Genomic DNA, 22,005 nt, shown 5'->3' with positions numbered 1-22,005 from the left:
TAACATTGGAATATTGAATCCTGCCAACTGTAGAAAAAGAAGCTGTCTATGCAGGGTAAACTTAACAGCTGATTCTGCCTGGGTCTTAACAGTGCAAAATATTTCCGATGTTAGCTAACCTTACAGAGAGTGGATTCTGAATTTTTCCCGAATCAATCAATCATATTTATTGGACACTCACTGTGTGCAGAGTACTGTACTAAGTGCTTGGGAGAGTACAAACACAACAACAAACACTTGTGCCACCCACAACGATCTTACAGTCTAGAGGGGAAGATCGACATCGATATAAATAAATGCACTACGATATGTATTTAAGAGCTGTGGGAACAGGCGACTAAGAAGGGAAAGGGAAAAGAGGAAATAAGGGCTTAATCAGGGAAGGCCTCTGGGAGGAGATGTGCCTTCAATGAGGTTTTGAAGGCTTTCCCCCTCACACTTAAGCACAGAAGAGCAGAAGGGTGACTTCATGGAAACAGGCCATTTTGCCTTAAGAGCCCACTTCTTTGTGAGAAGCAGCATGGCTCAATGGAACGAGTGCGGGCTTTGGAGTCAGAGGTCATGGGTTCAAATCCCGGCTCCGCCAATTGTCAGCTGTGTGACTTTGGGAGTCACTTAACTTCTCTGGGCCTCAGTTACCTCATCTGTAAAATGGGGATTAAGACTGTGAGCCCCCCGTGGGACAACCTGATCACCTTGTAACCTCCCCAGAGCTTAGAACAGTGCTTTGCACATAGTAAGCGCTTAATAAATGCCATCATCATCACTTCTGCATGTGCCTGCTGGTTCTGTCTGTCTGATTAATGTTAAGATGCTGCCTGACCTAAGCTTCCCCGTCATTCTTCTGGGAGAATGGACACTGCCCTGAGGTTTCTCGGCCTGGGTGGGATTGGAACGGATGGGGGGCACTGTGGATCTGAAAGCTTGAAACGATAAGTATCCATCAGGTGGATGTGAGGCTATCCAGACTCCCAGGGTAGCCTTGGAGGAAGAAAGAGTAGGCCGTGGATCTAGAATGATTAATCTTGCCTGTGTGACACAATTCCCATTAGCGTTAGGCTGACACCTAAGGTTAGGTTTGCCCTGGACAGATGTGGACCAAAAAGGGATTTTTCTAATGAAAAACATCTTCCAAAAATAGTGGTAGCCCCCTGCAGGCCTGGCCATTGTTATTATATGCTCTGCATGAAACTGCAAATAAGTGGTGAGAGCCTTTTGCTCCTCTTTTTCCGTATTTGAGATTCTTTTCATCTTAAAAGTACTTTTCAAACTCATAAGAGACCTTTTAGGGTGGAAAATATCAGCTTTTGTGTATCCCGGAGAGGGAACGGGTCAGAAAAATCACACGTATCCATGGCTTTAAAGGAAGCTCGAGTGCATGCCAAAATTAGAACAGCATAGTTTCTGGCTCATGTTCCTGCGTTGTGATATATATGACAGGGCACTTGAGATTTTTCTATGGAGGTTCCCTTATTTGAAAGAAGAAAATAGTGAATGTGCTATTATATGTAGACCAACTATTGAGGCTTTTTTTTTTTTTTTTTTTACAAAGACCACTGCTGTACCCCTTCTAGAGTGATTTTTTAATCTACTTGCTGAAAATGTCTTTGCGCAATCTCCTTTCAGTCCTTTATGCAGGAGCTGATTATCCTATCTGAGCACTTTGCTCCTTCCACTGGAGAATGAGAAGAGGAGAGGGAAGAGAAAATAAAGTGCATCTGCTGAAAGTCTGTTCAGGGAAAAAGTTGATGTTTACATGCTAAAATGAAGATTGTTTCTTATTAGTGGATTCAAAGCATTCTTGCTCTCCTTAACATCCATTACCAGAAGCAACTGAGGCTTGACTACATTGTTTTTATATACCTGCTTGTGAGCTACAAGTATTGGGTGTAGCATTAAATATTAGTACAGACTCAGTCCCTAATACACAGAATCTCTGAGTTTACTTTCGTTCTAATCAGTTTATGCAAATAGGAATGTTACAGTTCTTTTGGCTTCCCTGGACATTTCACTTTGGGAGGCTGGGGAAAAAACTCACAAAATCAAATTCCTGGTATTTAAAGTAGGATAGATATGGTGCATTCTGATCCTCTTCATAAAGCATCTGCATAGGTAGTTCTGATGCTCCCTTGGTGTCAACCAGAAGAAATTAAAGTATCTTAAGAAACCACCATACAAATGTGTTCTCTGAATTTTTTTTTTCTGTGTTATTCCTCCCAGCTACAGAATCCTTAAAGAGTTATCACTGAACATCAGGACCCGCAGAAAATTCATTTGAAACATCCTCTATTCTGCGAATGGAGGCTGACCCTTCGTTCATTCACTCACTCATTCAATAGTTTTTCTTAAGCATTGCACTAAGCACCTGGGAGAAACTACACCAAAGAGAATCACATACGGAGCCCTCCAAGGGGCTCACTATCTAAGAATATAGGAAAAGGGTTGTTAGTGGACTGGTGAAACACAAAAGTGACAAAAAATAACATCAGTGATTAACACAGAGCACTAGAGCACTCATCCCATTCATCCCTCCTGATAAATGCCTGGATTAATGTGGTATCAATTTGGATGAAGACGAAAGGGTGGATTTTAGTGGTTTGGGGAAGGTTAACTAGACAGGATTTGGTGACACTGAATATGTGGGTTGAATGAGAGAATAATGAATATGTTGATAATGATGATGTTGATGATATGATGATGATATCATAATGATGAGGATGATAATTATAATGATGATAATGCCCAGGTTACAGGCTTGTGCGACATGGAGGATGGGGTTGTCTACAGTAATGGGAAAGTCAAGGAGAGGATGAGGTTTGGATGGGAAGATAAGGAGTTCTCTTTTAGACATGGTATGTTTGAGGTGTCCAGGGAGGAAGACAAGAGGAAATGCGAGACTGCAGAGAAGGAGAGAGAACAGAGCTGGAATTGAACATTAAGGAATCATTTGCATAGAGATAGTAGTTGAAGCCATGGAAGCAAATGAGTTCTCCAGCACCTTCCACTGATCTCCTTTTTAAAGACCAAAGATTCTCCTTTCTCTAACCACCAAAAAATGTGTCTTGTAGAACAATCGTCCTAAGGACAATACTTTAGTGGTGGTAGAGTCCTGTAATAATACATATGATCCTTCAGACTAACAAAGCCACAGTATTGTCACGGTGGGAGGGAACGTGTCTACCAACTCTGTTGTATTGTACTTTCCCAAGTCCTTAGAACAGTGATCTGCACACAGTAGGCACTCAAATACAATTGATTGATTGATTATTGTGAAAGGGGGACAATGGGAAACCAAAACAGCAGTAGAAGGATAAGAAAAGTAAATTTGTTGGATAATATTTTTTCAGGGTTAGAGGATTGGTATCGAAATCCTGTATCTTTTATTAGTATCCTTTCCCTAGCATTAGCCCCTCTTTTCAATAGCTGACCTAGTCCCAATGTTGCAAGCATAGGTAGTGCGTGGTTTTAGTGGAAGAAGAAGGCCAAAATGCCACACTATTTTCTCCAGAAAAACAATAGCACGAAGATCAAGTTCTCTACATTCAATTATTGCCTCCAGCAGGAGGTATCCTGAGATGCTCACTAACCTTTCTTCCCAGTGGTTGCCTGTGGTGACCAGGGATTCTTGGCGAGGTCTAACTGCAAGAAAAAGCAATTCAATGAGCAATTTCCATGGAGCTTCTCTGCTGCCTCATGGCAACCAACCCACTCACACTGCCAGGGAGATAATTTTGATAAATGCCAGTGTTCTGAGGATCATGTTTACTTAAAACATCGGAAACATGGTGACAATTCCAAACTCCATTAAGAGACTCAAGATGTGGAGATATTGCGATAGCCCTGCAAATCTCTACCCTGGGGTCAAGAGTTCTATCCCAAAAGTTGTGTAGTTTTTGGCCAGTGAGTCAGCACACAGGATTAAAATGTGGAATGGTCCTTCTCAAAGAGGGGACTAAAGAATTTTGATGATGCTGTGCTTAAGAACTAAATATGTGGACATATGCACTTGCATTGCTCATGTTGTGGAAGAACCAGGTCACCTGGAGACTAGTCTTTTCTGAACTCCCTACAACTTTTATGTCCATCTGCACTTCAGTCTGCAAGATAATAAACATCAAACTACGTAAAGTTGCATCCAGCTGGAAAATCCATTCTTTATGAGGAGGATGACATTATTTAACAGTCCCGAATTCATGTGCTTATTACCCTCATGTGCATAATAAATTTGAACCCTTTGCCATTGCTAGTGTTTCCGTATTATAAAACTCGACTTCTGTCGAAGTGTTTAAACCGTGTCCTTGATTTATTAAGAACCTAATAAGAAAAAAACTCTCCTTATGAACATTGGGTGGAACTTTTCAAAATAATTTCTAAGTAAAAAATTATAGCCCTCAATGACTATTTAAAGAAATCTTGATTAAGTAATTAAAAGCTCATCAACATGGGGCCTGATTTAGCTGTAGGATTAAAAAAGAGAGAGCTTCTTGGCATTAAACATCTATTCTGAATGCCATTCTGAGCTGAGTCAAAGAAGAGATTTTTAGCTGGAGGAAATGCTGCTAAAGGAAAGCAGCCACTAAGGAATGAAAATTTAAAGTCTGCCTCTAATCTATGAAACTTAAAAATTCATTAAAATGGTCATAATAATAAATAGAAACAATTTACATACAAATGCCCTCTAATGTTTCTGCATCTGCACTATGCAGTTCTTTTCCACAGTTTGCTGATCATCTCTTATTAATGCAGTGTGCAGTTCTGAAGGTAAACAGATATCACGATCAGTCTTATTCTTGGATATTCAAAACATTCATAAAGAGAAAGCAAACTCTTTCTTAAAGAGAAATTTGTTCCTTTGAGCAGAAGTGGCAGTTTCAAAGATGAAATTGGTTTTTACTCCTATTCAAGTATATGGAGCCCATATGGAGTGTTTCTGGAGGAATCGTGAGTGATGATGATGACGGTGACGATGAAGATGATGGAAGAAAGGATAAAATAAAATGGATTGAAAACTCCTCCTAACATACTATCTGTCACTATCTTTGAAATTGCAACACATGTTGCAACTAGCAGCCTCATGACAAATAATCATAAATAAGCAATTAAAATGAAACCACCTCAATAATCTCTCAGTCTATCAATCGTATTCACTAAGCACTTAGTGCAAAACACTGTACTAAGCACTTGGGAGAGTACAATATAAGAATTTGGTAGACGTTCTCTGTTCACAAGGAGCTTACAGTCTAGAGAGAGACAGACATTAAAGTAAATTATGGATATGTTCACAAGTGCTGTGGGACTGAGGAGGTGGTGAAAAAAGGGTTCAAATCCAAATGCAAGGGAGATGCAGAAGGGAGTGGGTGTAGGGAAAATGAGAATTAGTCAGGGAAGGCCTCCTGAAGGAGAGGTGATTTCAATAATGCTTTGAAGGTGGGGTGAGTGCTCATTTGTCAGATATGCAACAGGAGGAGGTTCCTGGCCAGAGGCAGGAAGAAATCAAGAAAAAATAAAGAAATCAAATAGTGTAATTGTCCACTGTTCCTGGGAAAAAAAAAGCTAAAAAAATTTGACATTTGCCCCATGACTTTTTGAAAATGTCTTGGCTGGCATTTTTCTAGAGTCCTCAAGCACTTCACTGTTAACCATACCTCTCTTCTCATTCAAAGATTTTAAAAGTCACTTTTTCTATAAAGTAATTTCTGGTTAAGCTCTTACTCCCGTACTAGCCCAATCAAGCCTCTCATTTAACTACCTCAGCTCTAAAGCCTACTTTATACTCTCCCCTATTCTCCCACATAGACTCTGACAATGCACACCCCACCAACAACTGACCCATATACTCAAGGCACAGCTACACAAATATACACTCACTGGCTGAAACACACACACACTAACAGGGACAAACACTTTCCTACCTGGATATACGCTTGGTACATTTGGACCCTGGAGCAACAGTGGCTGCAATTTCTGCCATCCCCACAGGTGACCTGAAATCCTGTGCAGATTCCCAGGGTTTGATGAGGAACTAGGACATTCATTCAATTCACTCCTTTGTATTTACTGAGCACTTACTGTGTGCACAGCACTGTTCTGAGCACTTGGGAGAGTACAATACAACAAAAGACACATTCCCTGCCTACAGTGAGATTACATTCTAAATGGGGGCAGAGTTGTTGCTAATTTTTCCACTTCTACTTCTGCTGCAGCTGTTCTGGTTCATTCGCACTGGTTCACTTGCACTGAAGACATCTGGTTAGATAAGGATATCTCCCTGTTATTATCATCAAATCCTGGTGAATAGATGGGTATCTGTGTGTCTGAGTGAGTGGCATGTATATGATTGTGGTGGCTCCCCATTTTTGGGGAGCAAAGGCTATAGTGGAGTTGGGGCAACTGGTGAGAGGGAGGGAAGTCTTACCCCTCTTCTTATCACCCCAAGCCTTTCAGAGTATCTTTGGCTCTGCCCCTTTGGGAGATGTGAGTGTGGGAATGAGTGTGATTCAGTTTTCCACTGGTTAAATGAGTTAGAGATTAAGCTCTAAAAGTCTATGCAGAGTTTTACAAAATGGTTTTCAAAAAAAAAATCCCCTTCCCTCTAATTATCCTGCCTTGCAATAGGAATCTCCAGTTGCTAAGGATACATCAGTAAAATCTACTTGAGCAGAAACCAAAACAAAATCATCCTGTTACAAGAATTGCTTAATTGTGAAGTATGAGTGAGCAGCTCAGGGAATAAACAAAATGACAAAAGGTCATTATGCATGCTGAATGCCACTTTTCATGTCCTGTTCCTTGATTGCTCACTTACCACTTTATCAAGTTATGGGAATGAGGTATTTTTTGTTTTTATTTTTAAAGAGATTCTTCCACTGTGTTTAAATGTGCATCCTATCTTTAAAATCAGCCAGAAGACTCGATTCTGAGAAATGCCTAAGTTTACCCACTGGGAGGGACACAAAACCTTTCAAATCATTTTTAGTGTCAGTCAATCATATTTATTGAGAGCTTACTATGTGCAGAGCACTGTACTAGGTGCTTGGGCGAGTACAATATAACAATAAGCAGACACATTTCCCGACCACGAGCTCGAAATTAGCAGCTGTGCTTCCCCCAAAGTGTCTGGCAACCTCTCAGGGAGTAACATGAACACTGGGAAAATTGGGCTCAGAAATTCCTAAAGCAAAGTAGGGTGTCCTGTTGAACACCAAAAAGCACATACCTTTAGCTTGAAAAAGAGAGAGAAAGATTTCAAACTTTGCCTTCTTGGTATTCACAGGGGTCTGACAGCTCATTACCAACTATTTAGGAACATTCATGAAATTGTGAGAAAAAGGAAACTTCCGGGGAGAAGTCATAAGAGAATTACATTGAACTACCTGCCTGACTAAAATTTGCATATTCGAAAAGAACTCGACTATTGAACAAGTTTTAGGAGGAAAAATATAGTTGAAGGCACATAAATGTAAAGCTTTAGCCTCTTAGGGTTTTATAATGTAATTAAAGCAATTGTTAGGAAAAACCTTTGGAATATAAATTCAAAATAGAGTCAAGGAATCAAAGTTGAAAAATTAAAAACTGAAGTGGGGCTTGGGATATAAATTCAAAAAAGAGTCATGGAATCAAAATTGAAGAATTAAAAACTGAAGCGGGGAACCCTCCCGAATTAATTTACCTCCAAAAGTCTCCAAATTTCCCAGTCCTATAGAAATACAGTCCTATACAGCTCACTCTCCCTCACGTCATCTGTGACCTTTGGATATTTGATATTCACCCCATCCCACAGCACTTAATGTATATACCTTTAGATTATATATTATAAATTATTCATACTAATGTTTGTCTCCCTCTATAGACTGTAAACTCATTAAGGGCAGGGAAAGTGCCCGCTAATTATGTTATATTGTACTCTTTCAAGCACTCAGTAAAGTGCTCGGCAAATAGCACTGAATAAATACCACTGATTGACTGATTGATTGCAGAACATTGTTCTAGGCTCTTGGGAGAGTTAAAAAAAAAGGGAAGAACAAAGTCCCTGCCCTCGAGAGATTATCACCTTTGGATTCTTGGAATAAATTCAATTTTAAACGGGGTGGAGAATTTGAAATTAAGCAAACTATCAATGATTCAGTGAGTTGGTTATTCAATCTGTGGCTAATCCAAGGGCCTGGCTCCAGAACTCCTTATGGCTTGGCTATTTCAAAGCTCTTTACCAGAACCAAGCAGAGGCAAGGGAGGAGAAACTAAAATTAGTTGATCATATTCCTTATCAGCTCCACTAAAAAGTTCGGGAGAGAAATAGGTTGAAATGAGTCCTTTGAATTATCTCTGCACTTGAATTTCCATGCTCTCTCTGCCCCCATTGCCATGAATAATCGAGAGTTCCCTGTAATGATGAAAATGCTAAACATTATCAAGCCTGAATATTTATACTGCTTTCTCTTTCCATTTAAAACTTTTTTCTTTGAAGTAAAAAAACAAGCAAATCACAAAGAAAAGACCTAGTATCTTTGTATTGAAATTACCCTCTCAAGCATAAATTTGTTCAGCTTAGAAATTTTCAGTAACCCAGGGACAAGGGAGAAAAGAACCTCCAATTATAACAGTTGTATTTGTTAAGAGCTACTAGGCACCAAGCACTGTACTAAGCGCTAGGGGTAGATGATACAAGACAATCAGGTCAGATACACTCCCTGTCCCACATGGGGCTCACAGTCTAATAAATAGGACTGTGAGGGAAATAGGAGGGAAAACAGGTATTGAATTCCCATTTTACAAATGAGGAAACTGAGACCCAAAGAAATTGAGTTATTTGCCCAAGGTCACTCAGCAGGCAGATCATCATCATCATCAATCGTATTTATTGAGCACTTGCTGTGTGCAGAGCACTGTACTAAGCGCTTGGGAAGTACAAGATGGAAGAGCCAGTATTAGAACCCAGGTCCTCTGACTCTGAGGCCTGTGCACTTTCCAGTAATTCACACTGTTTATCTCAGAGGTATGCACAGCGCTTCTAAGTATTAAGAATGACCTTTCTAGGCCTTCTGCACTGGTATTCAGAAGAACAGGAGAAATGTGTGGAAGTCCCTTCTCCCTCCTTTTTCTGGTCCTTTTAGTTCAGTTATTCTTCAGTATTAATGAGCTCCTTACGTGCCATTTTCAGATTCATTCACTATATTCTGAATGGAAAAAAGGTCTGGAAAGGTCAGCCTTGAAAGCGTTCTTTGTTGTTGCTTCTGGATAAGGTGACTCAATGTATCACTCAATGGTTTACACTTGTGAGCACTGGAAATAAGTAAAAGTGCTGGGAAGAATGAGAGTGACAGGAAGGTGGGGAGGGAGAGAGAAAGAAAGTGAGAGAGAAAGCAAGCAAGAGAGAGTGCTTGATATGAATCCCCTTTAGTTCTTTTTAGCCTATGATGGAGCAGGCAGTATTTTATCATCTGGGGGCACCAAATTCTGGATATTAAGAGAGCAGGTCATGAGCATAACCAGTTCTCCACTATGCACTCTAAACAGTCACTTCTCTTGCACCTTCTACCCATTCCCTGAGTGAAGAACTCAGAGAACAAGCAGTTGACGGGAGTTTGGTTCTTGCTGTAGCCGAAAACAGAATACCATGCCAATCATCTCACCCCTAAGACCAAGTGATGGGGACAATGGGCTTTGGAGAGGCCTCAAGTGGAAACCAGTGTCTTGCAAAAGTCCCTTGACCTACCATTAAGGGGAAGAAACCTCCCTTGTCTTTCCTAGCCTTAATGGCCAAAGAGTAGGGAGAAAGAGAGAGAGAGAGAGAGAGAGAGAGAGAGAGAGTGTGTGTGTGTGTGTGTGTGTATCCTTGAGGCACAGAGTGGGATGGGAGAATGGAGAGGAAGGGATTGGCAAGGATGGAAAAGGGAAGCAGGAAAACAGTACAGTCTAGTGTAAAGAGCATTGACCTGGAGGTCAGAGGACCTTGGTTCTAACTCCAGCTCCTAGCCTTGTCTGCTGTGTGACCTTGGGTAACTCATTAACTTTTCTGGGTCTCAATTACCTCATCTCTAAAATGAGTATTAAATCCTCCTCCCTCCAATTTAGAATGTGAGCCCCATGTGGGACAGGGACTATGGCCAACCGGATTATCTTGTACCTACCGCCGCTACTAGTACAATTCCTGAAATATAGTGAGTGTTTAACAGGTATCATTAAAAAAAAAAAGAGCGAGGAGAAAGAAGAGGACAAGGAGAAAGTACTATTTGAAGGTCCCAAGTAAGGTTCAAATAAGAATGCTTACAGACAGAGCTTACCAGCTGCCTCACCCATATCATTAATTAAGACTAATTGTTCTCTACACATAACATAACTGAGTGTCACATGTCCAAAGCCATGTCAAATACTATGTGATCGACCATCAAAGCATGATGTGCAGTGTGGGCCATTAACACAAACACAAATGTTGGCTCCACCTTGCAAATAAGGCAGCCAGGACAAACTAATGTGGATATGTTCTCTTTCTTTCAAGTGATAATAATAATAATGATGTCGCTTACTATGTACCTAACACTGTACTAAGCGCTGGGGGGATACAAGGTAACCAAGGTTGTCCCATGTGGGGCTCACAGTCTTAATCCCCATTTTACTTATGAGGGAACTGAGGCACAGAGAAGTTAAGTGACTTGCCCAAAGTCACACAGCTGACAAGTGGCGGAGCCGGGATTAGAACCCACGACCTCTGACTCCCAAGCCCGGGGACTTTCCACTGAGCCACGAGGCCCATGCCTGCTCAAGTGATTCTTGAGGACTCTAGTAATTTGGTACTCATGCAGATCATTTTAAGAGGAAGCCTGGAAAGAATGAGGAAGGTACAATAGTTTTAGAACCACATACTTTAATATGCTATACCACATTAATAAACTGCTGGCATGCGGTCTCTGCTTCAACATCACAGTTGGATGGTAATGGATAATGGCAGGGAAAAATATTTATGCAACCAAGATATACAGTCAGTGAGGATAACCAGTGTAAAATGTCACTGAGACACATATTGTGAGCTTTTCACTTTAACATTCAGGTGTACTTGGAAATGCTTAGCAAACTTCTGATTTATTCATATTGTCTGCAGTTGATTACGTGAACATTCGCCTACACTCTCTGAATATTTAACTACCCTCTGGGAATTAATGATATAGCTGTATACAAGCTAAATAGAGACAACAGTAAAATATCCTTTGAAACTACCTAGACAGCCGCAACCCAGAAGAAACAATGTCAGAGTGCACTCCTGATGTAGTAGTGCATTCGTCCCTTCCCCAACTGCTTTTCCTTTAATCCCATGCCTGTCATATTCAATAAATTCTCATTTAAAGAAAACAATTACAGATTTCAGAAAGAAGAGAAATAGCATGATCTAGTGGAGAAAGCACAGGCCTAGGAGTCAGAGGATCTGGGTTCTAAATCTGGCTTTGCTAAACATTTCCTGTGTGACCTTGGAAAAGTCGCATGATAATAATAACGGTATTTGTTAAGTGTTGACTATGTGCCAGGCACTGACCTAAGCACTGGGGTAAATACAAGCAAATAGGTTTGGACACAGTCCCAGTCCCATGTGGGCTCGCAGTCTCAATCTCCATTTACAGATGAGGTAACTGAGGCCCAGAGAAGTAAAGTGACTTGCCCAAGGTCACACAGCAGACAAATGGTGGAGCTGGGATTAGAACCCATGATCTTCTGACTTCTAGGCCTGTTCTCTACACACTAAACCACCCTGCTTCTCACCTTCTCTGTGCCTTAACTTAATTTCTCTGTACCTCAGTTCCCCTATTCTCCTTCCTACTTAGACTGTGAATCCCATGCAAGACAGGGACTATGTTCAACCTAATTAACTTCTATCTATCCCAGTGCTTAGAACAGCATTTGCCACAAAGTAAGCATTTAACAAATGCCATAATAATGAAAAGCATTCCGTTTGATTCTCCTGCAATCTTCGGTGGACAAGGAACAGCTTTCCACATTCTGCTCAAACCGAATTTTGACAGATTTTTAAGGGTTACAGCATTTTTCGAAGCTGGCACTAGCCCTAGGTCAATCAATCAATTGTATTTATTGAGCGCTTACTGCGTGTACAGCACCGTACTAAGGGCTTGATGATGGGTACAGAGGAAAGCTTTCTTTCCATTAATGCAGAGTTCCCAAATGAATGAGCAAGAGAGCTTCTGGGCTGTTGCAGGTCTACCGTGTCCTGGGACAGACTCCCTCGGGGAATTTTGAGATATTTGTCTGGCGGCCTGTTAGAGATCGGCATGTTTTACACTTTTCCAGAGATAGACAGCGCCCTTCTCACCCTCTCATGATGTGACCCAAAATTGGACCAATATCTGGAAATACTGCCCATCGACTTTCCAGGAAATCACCTGGCTTCCTGGGGGCAAGTGACATCTTGAAAAGCCTAAGGCTACTGTGGCTTGTTATTTTTGCTTCACACTCTCCCTGGGCACTTGAGACAAACACGAGCTACTCCATCTCTGACTGCTGGTTTCAAAGTTAGTCTGTTGGCCTCCATTTCACAGCCATTTGACACTGCACTTTAGCCTGTCTTTTTATAACATTCCTTCTGCCTGCTCTCTTTATTGTAAATGTGCCCCAGAGTAAGCTTGGCCTGGGATGGTCACGGGGCAAAACGTGAGTCTGCATGATGCTTCTTCATCTGGAGGCTTTATGGGTGCTCTGCTACTGTTCACTCATGGCATTCTTCAGTAATGAAATCAAATCATAGCCTGTAAATGAATATCAAATGGCCAAAGCAATTGCTTCTCAGACTTCACCCATAGTTGTCAGATACCTGTCCCACTCAGTATAGCACTTGACATTTAGTGAACACTTAAATATCACAATTATCACCGTGCAGTCACTGGAATAAATCGTTAAACCATGGGCTTTAAAGTACTCAATCATGTCGTCCCCTCCTACCTTTAAAAGTTGTTGTTTGAAGGGTGTCAGAATGCTCCAGTAAAGATGCACTTGAAGGTTTATGCCTTTTCATCCAGCATGGTTTCTCTTTAGGAATATCAGCTACATGGCTTTGATTGACAGTAAAATGTCTCCAGAAACCAGCAAGGAAGATTTTCTATTTGCTTTTACTTCTGATTATGAGTTTCTGGGTAGCTCGCATGGTGCAGATTGTATGCAAAAAAAAAAAAATAAATGGTCTGGCTGACTAGACTTAGTAGTATGAAGCCATCACTCTCAAAAAAGAACCTTTTCCAAAGGTAGCTGCTCTAATCCCCTCTCCAGTGGCAGAAAGAAATGGTCTGCCTCCATTCAATCAGGGGCACTAATAACAATAATAATTGTGGTATTTGTTAAGCACTTACTGTGTGTCAGGCACTGTACTAAGCGCTTGGGTGGAAACTAGCAAATCTTCTTTCTCTCAAGGATGCTGTGATTTAATAAAAAATAGTATCTAGCAACTTTTCTAGAGAAGAATTAAAATAAATTTATATTCAGCAAATAGTTCTGCTTCTTGCGGTAAACAACAGGAAATATCCCTTCATTGTCTTTAGCAAATAACCTGACAATTTTCTTTAGTGTTGTTCAAGATTACAACAGAACTGTTTTAAAGGCCTGAGTGAACTTTAGAAGATTAGCAATCAGGGCATCAAATTACAAACACACTTGTGGTTCTGAAAAAAATGGTGTGCCTAATTCCTTCTAGATGGCTACATCATGTCCTCCTTTAGACTTAATCTCTCAAGCTCGCAAACTCAATTTCTGGATGAATTATACGACTTTCTCTTCCATGATGAACTTTGAATCATTTGGCAAGGTGTGATCACCGACAGAGAGGCCGAAGGAGCCTTGAGAAATGAAGACCATGGAGAGGACAGCGGATCTGGGACAGCCAAATTCCAAAGCAAGTTAAAAACGGGACAGAAGGCGCTGTGAGAAGTCCCCGAAGCACACTTTAAAGCTATATAATCTTGCCGTCAAAGGCTGGAATGTTATGAAGCAGATGACTAGTCCTCAGGCACCAGCCTGAAATTGAATCTAGGCTGCAGCCGCTTTTTGGCTCCACCGCAGCTCTGCACCCTCTTTAACCTTGAGCCTGTTCCTTCCTCTTGGCTGGAAGGTTTATGGGAGGGAGGGGAAGGGGAGAAGCAATAGCAAGCGCAGAGAAGAGTGAGGATGTGTTATCTGAATGCCTACCATCTGAATAGGTCAGTCTACTAAGAGGTCCAATCCTTTGTTAGGAGAAGCGGCTCAGCCCGAGAAGCAGTGTGGCTCAGTGGACAGAGCACGGGCTCGGGAGTTAGAGGTCGTGGGTTCACATATATGTGTGTGACCTTGGGCAAATCACTTAACTTCTCTGAGCCTCAGTTACCTCATCTGTAAAATGGGGATTAAGACTGTGGGGCAACCTGATCACCTTGTATCCCCCCAGCGCTTAGAACAGTGCTTTGCACAAAGAAAGTGCTTAACAAATGCCATCATCATCACTATTATTATTACTGTTTTGTCAACCAGGGTCTGGAGGCTGTAAGCTCCTTGTGGGCAAGGAATGTGTCTACTATACTGTTCATTCATTCATTCAATCGTATTTATTGAGCACTTACTGTGTGCAGAACACTGTACTACGCGCTTGGGAAGTACAAGTCGGCAACATATAGAGACGGTCCCTACCCAACAACAGTCTAGAAGGGGGACACAGACAACAAAACATGTAGACTCAGACCAAATAGAATTATAGCTATATGCACATATTGTACTCTCCCAATCAATCAATCGTATTTATTGAGCGCTTACTGTGTGCAGAGCACTGTACTAAGCGCTTGGGAAGTCCAAGTTGGCAATATATAGAGACAGTCCCTACCCAGTGGGCTCACAGTCTAAAAAGCTCTTATTATAGCACTTATTACAGCTCTTATTACAGCACACTGCACACAATTAAGCTCTCAATCAATACGACTGACAAACTCTTTATTTATTGTCTCTGTGCCTGTCTGCCCCATGCCAATAAGGTCCTACAATTCTTACTCCCTGAAAGTCATAGCTTCCAGCACTTCTACAGTTTTCTAGCCACCATCCACTCCTAACTCCAGAAATCTTAGTGTAGAAGTATACACTGTTTAATAAATTTTTAATGATGATTGGCCTTAAAGCTAATAGTGGACAATAATTTGTCCTGACGAGTGGACAAACTTTATATGCAATTGGTGCAGAAATAATTAAAGGCAGAGTCCCTGCTCCAAGTCACTTTTAAACATGACTAACATTTAACCCAACCTGTTACTGGCATAGCAAAGGAACCAGGTGTTTTAAATTCAATTAAGTAGGGTACATGCACTTGTCCAGAGCTAAAAGAAGAATGTAAATTGTTTCAGTCAATTCTAATCCCAGCTGTGCACTTGTCCGTTGTGTGACCTTGGGCAAGTCACATAACTGCTTTGTGTCTCAGTTTCCTCATTTGTAAAATCAATCAATCAATCAATCGTATTTATTGAGCACTTACTGTATGCAGAGCACTGTACTAAGCGCTTGGGAAGTACAAGTTGGCAACATATATGAAATGGGGATCCAATGCCTGTTCTCCCTCCTATTTAGACCTCGAGCCCCCAAAGGACAGGGACTGCATCTAACCTGATTAACTTGTATCTACCGCAGCATTTTGAACAGTGCTGGACACATATAGTAAATAACTAACACCATAAAAGAAATGGCATTTATTGAGAGCTTCTTGTTTGAAGAATACTTTTCTTGAAGTCCTTGGGTGAGTATAATACATCAGAGTTGGTTCCCTGCCCACAAAGATCTTACGGTCTAGAGGGGGAGACAAATATTAAAATAAATTATGGATATGTACATCATCATCAATCGTATTTATTGAGCGCTTACTATGTGCAGAGCACTGCACTAAGCGCTTGGGAAGTACAAGTTGGCAACATATAGAGACAGTCCCTACCCAACAGAGGGCTCACAGTCTAAAAGGGGGAGACAGAGAACAAGACCAAACATACTAACAAAATAAAATAAATAGGATAGATATGTACAAGTAGAATAAATAAATAAATAAATAGAGTAATAAATTTGTACAAACATATATACATATATACAGGTGCTGTGGGGAAGGGAAGGATATGGATATGTTACATAAGAGGATGGTGTGAATATCAATTGCTTATAGGGAATAGATCCGAGTGCACTGGGGAGGCAGAAGAGAAAGGGAGCAGGGGAAATAAGGGTTTACGTGAGGAAGGCCTCTTGGAAGAGAATGCTTTTAATAAGGTTTTGAAGGTGGGGAGTTCAGTGGTCTGCTATATCTGAAGTGGGAGAGATTCCAGGCCAGAGGGAGGACATGGGCAAAGGTTGGAAGTGAGCTAGAGATAAAATGTGTGGGCTGGGTTATATCTAAGGACTTGTATCTACTCCAGTGAATAGACCAGTCCTTGTCACCTGGTAAGCGGTTAACAAATACCCTAATAACCATAATGAGGCTGTAGCAGGAAGTCAGTGAGGTAAGGCAGGAGGGGGTGAACCGATTGAGTGCTTATAGCTGATGGTGAGGAGTTTGTTTCACCTTCTTTCCCCAGCCACAGCCAATGGGATAGGGTGCGGCAGTGGGAATATCCTACCTGTGATTCTGTGGTCAGCGGAGCTATCACTGCTCTGGCCTGCTTCTCTGAGTCATGAGAGTCAGGAGAGTCATCTCTTCTATGAGACTAAAGGGGTCATGTCAGGAAAGTGTAAAGCAGGCAGCAGCAGCACAAGGTGATGCCACAACTGCACTCACACCCCATTTTCTGCCCACACTTCAATTATTCACATACACAGGGGATGTGCTGCAAACATCTAGCCCCCTACAAGTCCATTGGTTATTTTTGTTATTGGAAGCATTTTTCCCTAAGGGAAAATATTTTTTTTGCCATTCCAATCTGTCAAATCAATTAAGCATCAACGTTAGAAAAGAAATAGAATGACCTTTTTTTGAAGACTGAGCCTGGATAATTTTAGTTATGGGACAGGAATGAAAAGAGATGTTAATGACAGTGTGAAGAGAATAAATCACTGCTGGACCTGTGAGAAGCCCAGGTTGTCAAAGGATAAATCAATCGATCAATGGTATTTTTTGAGCGCTTACTATATGCTTGAGCACTGTATTAACCGGTTGGGATAAAGACAGTCATTGAATCTCTTTGGCTCTCAAGATGTACGCAGGGCTCAGCAATTTCTTTCAGATCAGGGCTACCACTACGGTAGGTTAAATTGCTTATGGTGAACGGGGAGGATTTGGCTGGCTCCTTGCTCCCCTGTGACACATTAGCATCATTCACACTTACTGCTCCTTTGAAGTCCATCAATTACTCAATCAATAGAATTTAGTGAATGCATAGTGTGTAGAACACTGTACTAAACACTTGGGAGAGTACGAATTCAGAGTTGGTAGACACAATACCACCTCAACTACTCACTACAATTACTGGTTGCCATCATCTTCCCCCTGTCCCAATCCCCTCCCTCTCCCCCCAGCCTCATCTCTCCTTTTCTGAGGGAATTTGATGCCTTTCTCACCTTCTTCCTCCACTACACCAGTGCTCGGGAACTTCAGTAGATACATGGATGATCCTGATGACCCCCAAGCTGCCTGCTTCCTCAAAGAGAGGGAAAGAGAGAGAAACACAGAGGAAAAAAAAAGACAGAAAAACAGAATGAGAGAGCACGTACAACTAGTTTACTCTTTAAATCTTTGTGATTTCTTGGGTAAACTCAGGTAAGCGATTCCTATGACTGATGTAGTACAAGATGCTATAAAGATGGGACATTTAGATGAAATCCATAAACTCCAACTAGTATACGTGGAAGTGTTGAACAAATGACTGCAAGACCTTCATTAGCACAAAGCTATGGATTCTAATCTTAACTCTATTACTTATCTGCTGTGTCACCCTGGGCAACTTCTCTGTGCCTCAGTTACCTCATCTGTAAACGATGGGGATTAATACTCGGACATGGACTGTGTCCAACCTGATTAGCTTGTATTCTACTCCAGTTCTTAGTACAGTACCTGGCACATAGTACGTGCTTAAAAATACCATAAAAAATATTTTTTTAAAAAGCTACAAAGGCATATTCTATTTCCTGCATAGAAAATTTGTATCCTGTCCTCTATTTTCTGCATAGTTTTTCAGGACACCTTGAAGGATTTTGAGCGGGTTGCTTGAACTCTCCATTTTAAATTCTATACTATGAGAAACAGCATTGCCTAGTGGAAACTGCACAGGCCTGGGGGTCAGAGGACCTGGCTTCTACTCATTATTTCATTCATTCATTCAATCGTACTTATTGAGCGCTTACTGTGTGCAGAGCACTGTACTACTCCTGACTCTGCCATGTATCTGCTGTGTGACCTTGGGAAAACCACTTAACTTTTCTGTGCACCAGTTACCTATCAGTAAAATGGGGATTCAATTTTACTCCCTCCTACTTAAACTGTGAGTCCTATATGGATTAGGGACCGTGTCCAACCTGACTTGCATCTACCCCAGTGTCTAGAACAGTGCTTAGCACATAGTAAGTGCTTAAGAAGTACCATCATCATCATCATCATCAATCGTATTTATTGAGCGCTTACTATGTGCAGAGCACTGTACTAAGCTCTTGGGAAGTACAAACTGGCAACATATAGAGACAGTCCCTACCCAACAGTGGGCTCACAGTCTAAAAAAGAAAACAGTCTAAAAAAGAAACCATAGAAAACAGGTCTCTTAAAACTACTTGCTCATATTTTGAGAAGTTCCATTTGGTATGTTGATAGTCTCTGCTCCTATTCTGAAGGGATTTTATACATTACACTCCTAGTATTATGAAGCATCAAAATGTATCCGGAAACTTATAAATACATAGCTTATGAACTCCATTATAGGTATATGTAATCACGCTTCCATTTTTTCTTTCCTCAAGCGGATAACACTGCTTGAGGAAAAGAGTGAACACGTATCATAATACACCAGAAGTTGCATTATGATGGGTGCATTATATAAAGTTAAAATGAAAGAATGAATAATTGTTCAATGCCAATGATTTATAACAGGAGTATTAATTATACAACCAAAGTATGACACCTGCATTTTGTCCCCAGAGACTAGAATGATTGTCAGAGCCTGGAATATTTATCAAACTGACAAGAAGCCAAAATATATGGATTTACTCTTCACCTCCTAAAATTTACAGACTTTGATTAAGTCAGCTGATAATGAATACAGAACATTAGAGCACCAATGTATATCAAAAGGACAAGTGTACAGGCTGGTTCCCTTGGAAATAGAAAATGGGAAGCAGTGTGGCCTAGCGGAAAGAGCACGGGCCTGGGAATCAGGGGACCTGAGTTCTAATCCCAGCTCTGCCACTTGTCTGAAGTGTGACCTTGGGCATCTATAAAATAGGGATTAATACAATGAGCTCCATGTGGGACATGGACTCTGTCCAACCTGATTAGCTTGTACCTACCCCAGTGCTTAGTACAGCGCCCGGCACATAGTAAGTGCTTAACAAATACAAGAAAAAATAGCACCTATAAGTTGCTCCGTTCAAAAATACCTATAGCTTGACAAGAGAGTCATTATGCCAGTTTATGCCCAATGTCTTACGCTTTTTGCCCATTGTCTTCTCCCTTGGTTTACTACTTTTAGACTAGGAAATCATAACTCTCAGTATTCTATTTCATCAGCCACTTCAAGGCAATCTCCCTGTTTTAGAGCCCTTTGTCTTTGCCTCTGTGACTTGGTAGCCATACCTTGGCAGGCACCAGAACTCGCATCTGCAGTAGAGAAGTGAAGCAAGCCAAGAAGAATCCTTAGCCTCACATCCATCTCCTCTGATGTCACTCCATGACTCTGCCCTTCACCTTCTCCAGAAATCTCCACTGCTAAATCTGCATCCATTGGATGATATTGGTTCACTTTCAAGTTAGTCTTCAATCAAAGTTATGGAAACTTAAGTTCACTTGAGCACAACTTCACTGGATGGGATATGTGCAGACATTAAATGGCAGTAACAGATCCAAATGCTGATGGCTGGTGATTGTCATGCCATCATGAGAAGCAGCATGGCTCAGTGGAAAGAGCATGGGCTTTGGAGTCAGAGGTCATGGGTTCAAATCCTGGCTCTGCCACTTGTCAGCTGTGTGACTTTGGGCAAGTCACTTAACTTCTCTGTGCCTCAGTTACCTCACCTGTGAAATGGGGATTAAGACTGTGAGCCCCCCTGATCACCTTGTAACCTCCCCAGAACTTGGGACAGTGCTTTGCACATAGTAAGCACTTAATAAATGCCATTTTTATTATTATTATCATAATTTTTGAGGCTTTACTCTGGTGAAACCTCAAAGCGTCTTTTCCAAAGGAATGTTGGGAGACTACTGTGGCTGAGACCAGCCTAGGATGCTGCTACCAAAAAAGCATGCACTGTTTCTGGGCCAAAGCTTGAAAAAGACTGTTAGATTAAGAGGCAAATGGAAACAATGCCAGCCAGGTTTCCAGGAGTCTTTCAAATGGAGAGTGAGTCCCAGATGAGCAAGCTGCACTCCCATCTTGTACCGATCAGGAAGAGTTTCAGCTCCTCCATTAGACTATAAAGTCCTTGAATAGTAGCAATAGTATTCATTAAGTGTTTATTCTGTGCAGAGCACTGTCAGGGATCACAACTACTAATTCTATTCTATGTGTGGTATGTTAAGTGCTTGTTATGTGCCAACCACTGAACCAAGAATGGGGTAGATTCTAGCTAATCAGGTCAGATTCAGTCCTGGTCCCACGTGGGTCTCCCATTTTAAGTAGGCAGGGAAGACAATAATGAATCCCCACTTTACCGATGAGAAAACAGGGCAGTTAGGTGGGTTTTCCAAGGCCACACAGGAGACAAGTGGTTGTCATGATTAAAACCCAGGTCCTCTGCTTCTCACGACATTCTCTTCCCACAAGGTCACACTCTTTCTCAAGTATGTATTATCCCAGGTGCTTAGTGCAATGCTTTGAACAAAGTAAATGCTCGATAAATACCACTGAATGATTGCTTTGTGTCTGCATCGTGTGCTAAAGACTATTTTTTTCAGTCACATAGCCACCCTGAGATAGACGCCGATGAACAGCCAATTTACACTTTCTATACCTTGAAGCAGACAAGACATTGGGTTATGCCCTTTATTCATCAAGTTTCCAATTTATAGTTTTCTTGTACTATGTCTGGGCATATCATCTTTTGCCCACATAAATATCTTTGAAAGCTTGAGTTACACAATTAGTTTATTAGGAATTGGATCTCTTTTTCTCCTGGAGTGCCAACTTAATCAGGCATCACCTAAGGTTGCAAGTTGTTCTGCAATTAACTGAGTTTTGAGCTTGCAGGTTTTGTTGCAAGCCTAGTGCCCACTATCTTATCATTAATGTTCATCAAAATGTTTTAATGATCTATGTTTTAATACTATTTTTATGGAATAAAACATTTACTATGCATCACTCTGAATTTTGTTCTGGGGAAGGTACAAAAATAATCAGAGTAGGCAGGGTCCCTATCCCTCCTGGGGCTTACAGTCTAAGTGGTAAGAATAGGTGTTTCCACTTAACCCAAGAGGAAATCAAAGAACAGAGAGGCTAAGTGACTTTCCAAAAGTCACACAATAGGTCCGGGGCAGAGCTGGGATTAGAACCTTTGTTTCTGTGCCTCCCTCTGTTAAATCAGTCAAAAATGTTTTTTAATGCATGGTGCTGAAAGGGTTAAACAATCTAATTGTCAGATTTGATTTAAATCAATTATTTAATAAAGATTCCAGATGGCTTGCATTTTTCCTAAAAAATAAAGGATAACTTGGTAGTTGGCCAGCTTTACTGCCCTAACATACTAAATGTGCAAAGCTAATCACTGCAAACAGTTTGACATTCCAAAGCTAATGTCCAAATATTACAAAGTACATGTATGTTAAATGTCACAGATGAATTGTGGAATTTCACAGCATCTGTTCTTGCCCTTAAACAAAGGACAAAACTC

This window comes from Tachyglossus aculeatus, chromosome 9 (assembly GCF_015852505.1).
Source record: "Tachyglossus aculeatus isolate mTacAcu1 chromosome 9, mTacAcu1.pri, whole genome shotgun sequence".
Lineage (NCBI taxonomy): Eukaryota > Metazoa > Chordata > Mammalia > Monotremata > Tachyglossidae > Tachyglossus > Tachyglossus aculeatus.
The sequence above is the reverse complement of the archived record's forward strand: the minus strand, read 5'-3'. Positions refer to the sequence as shown.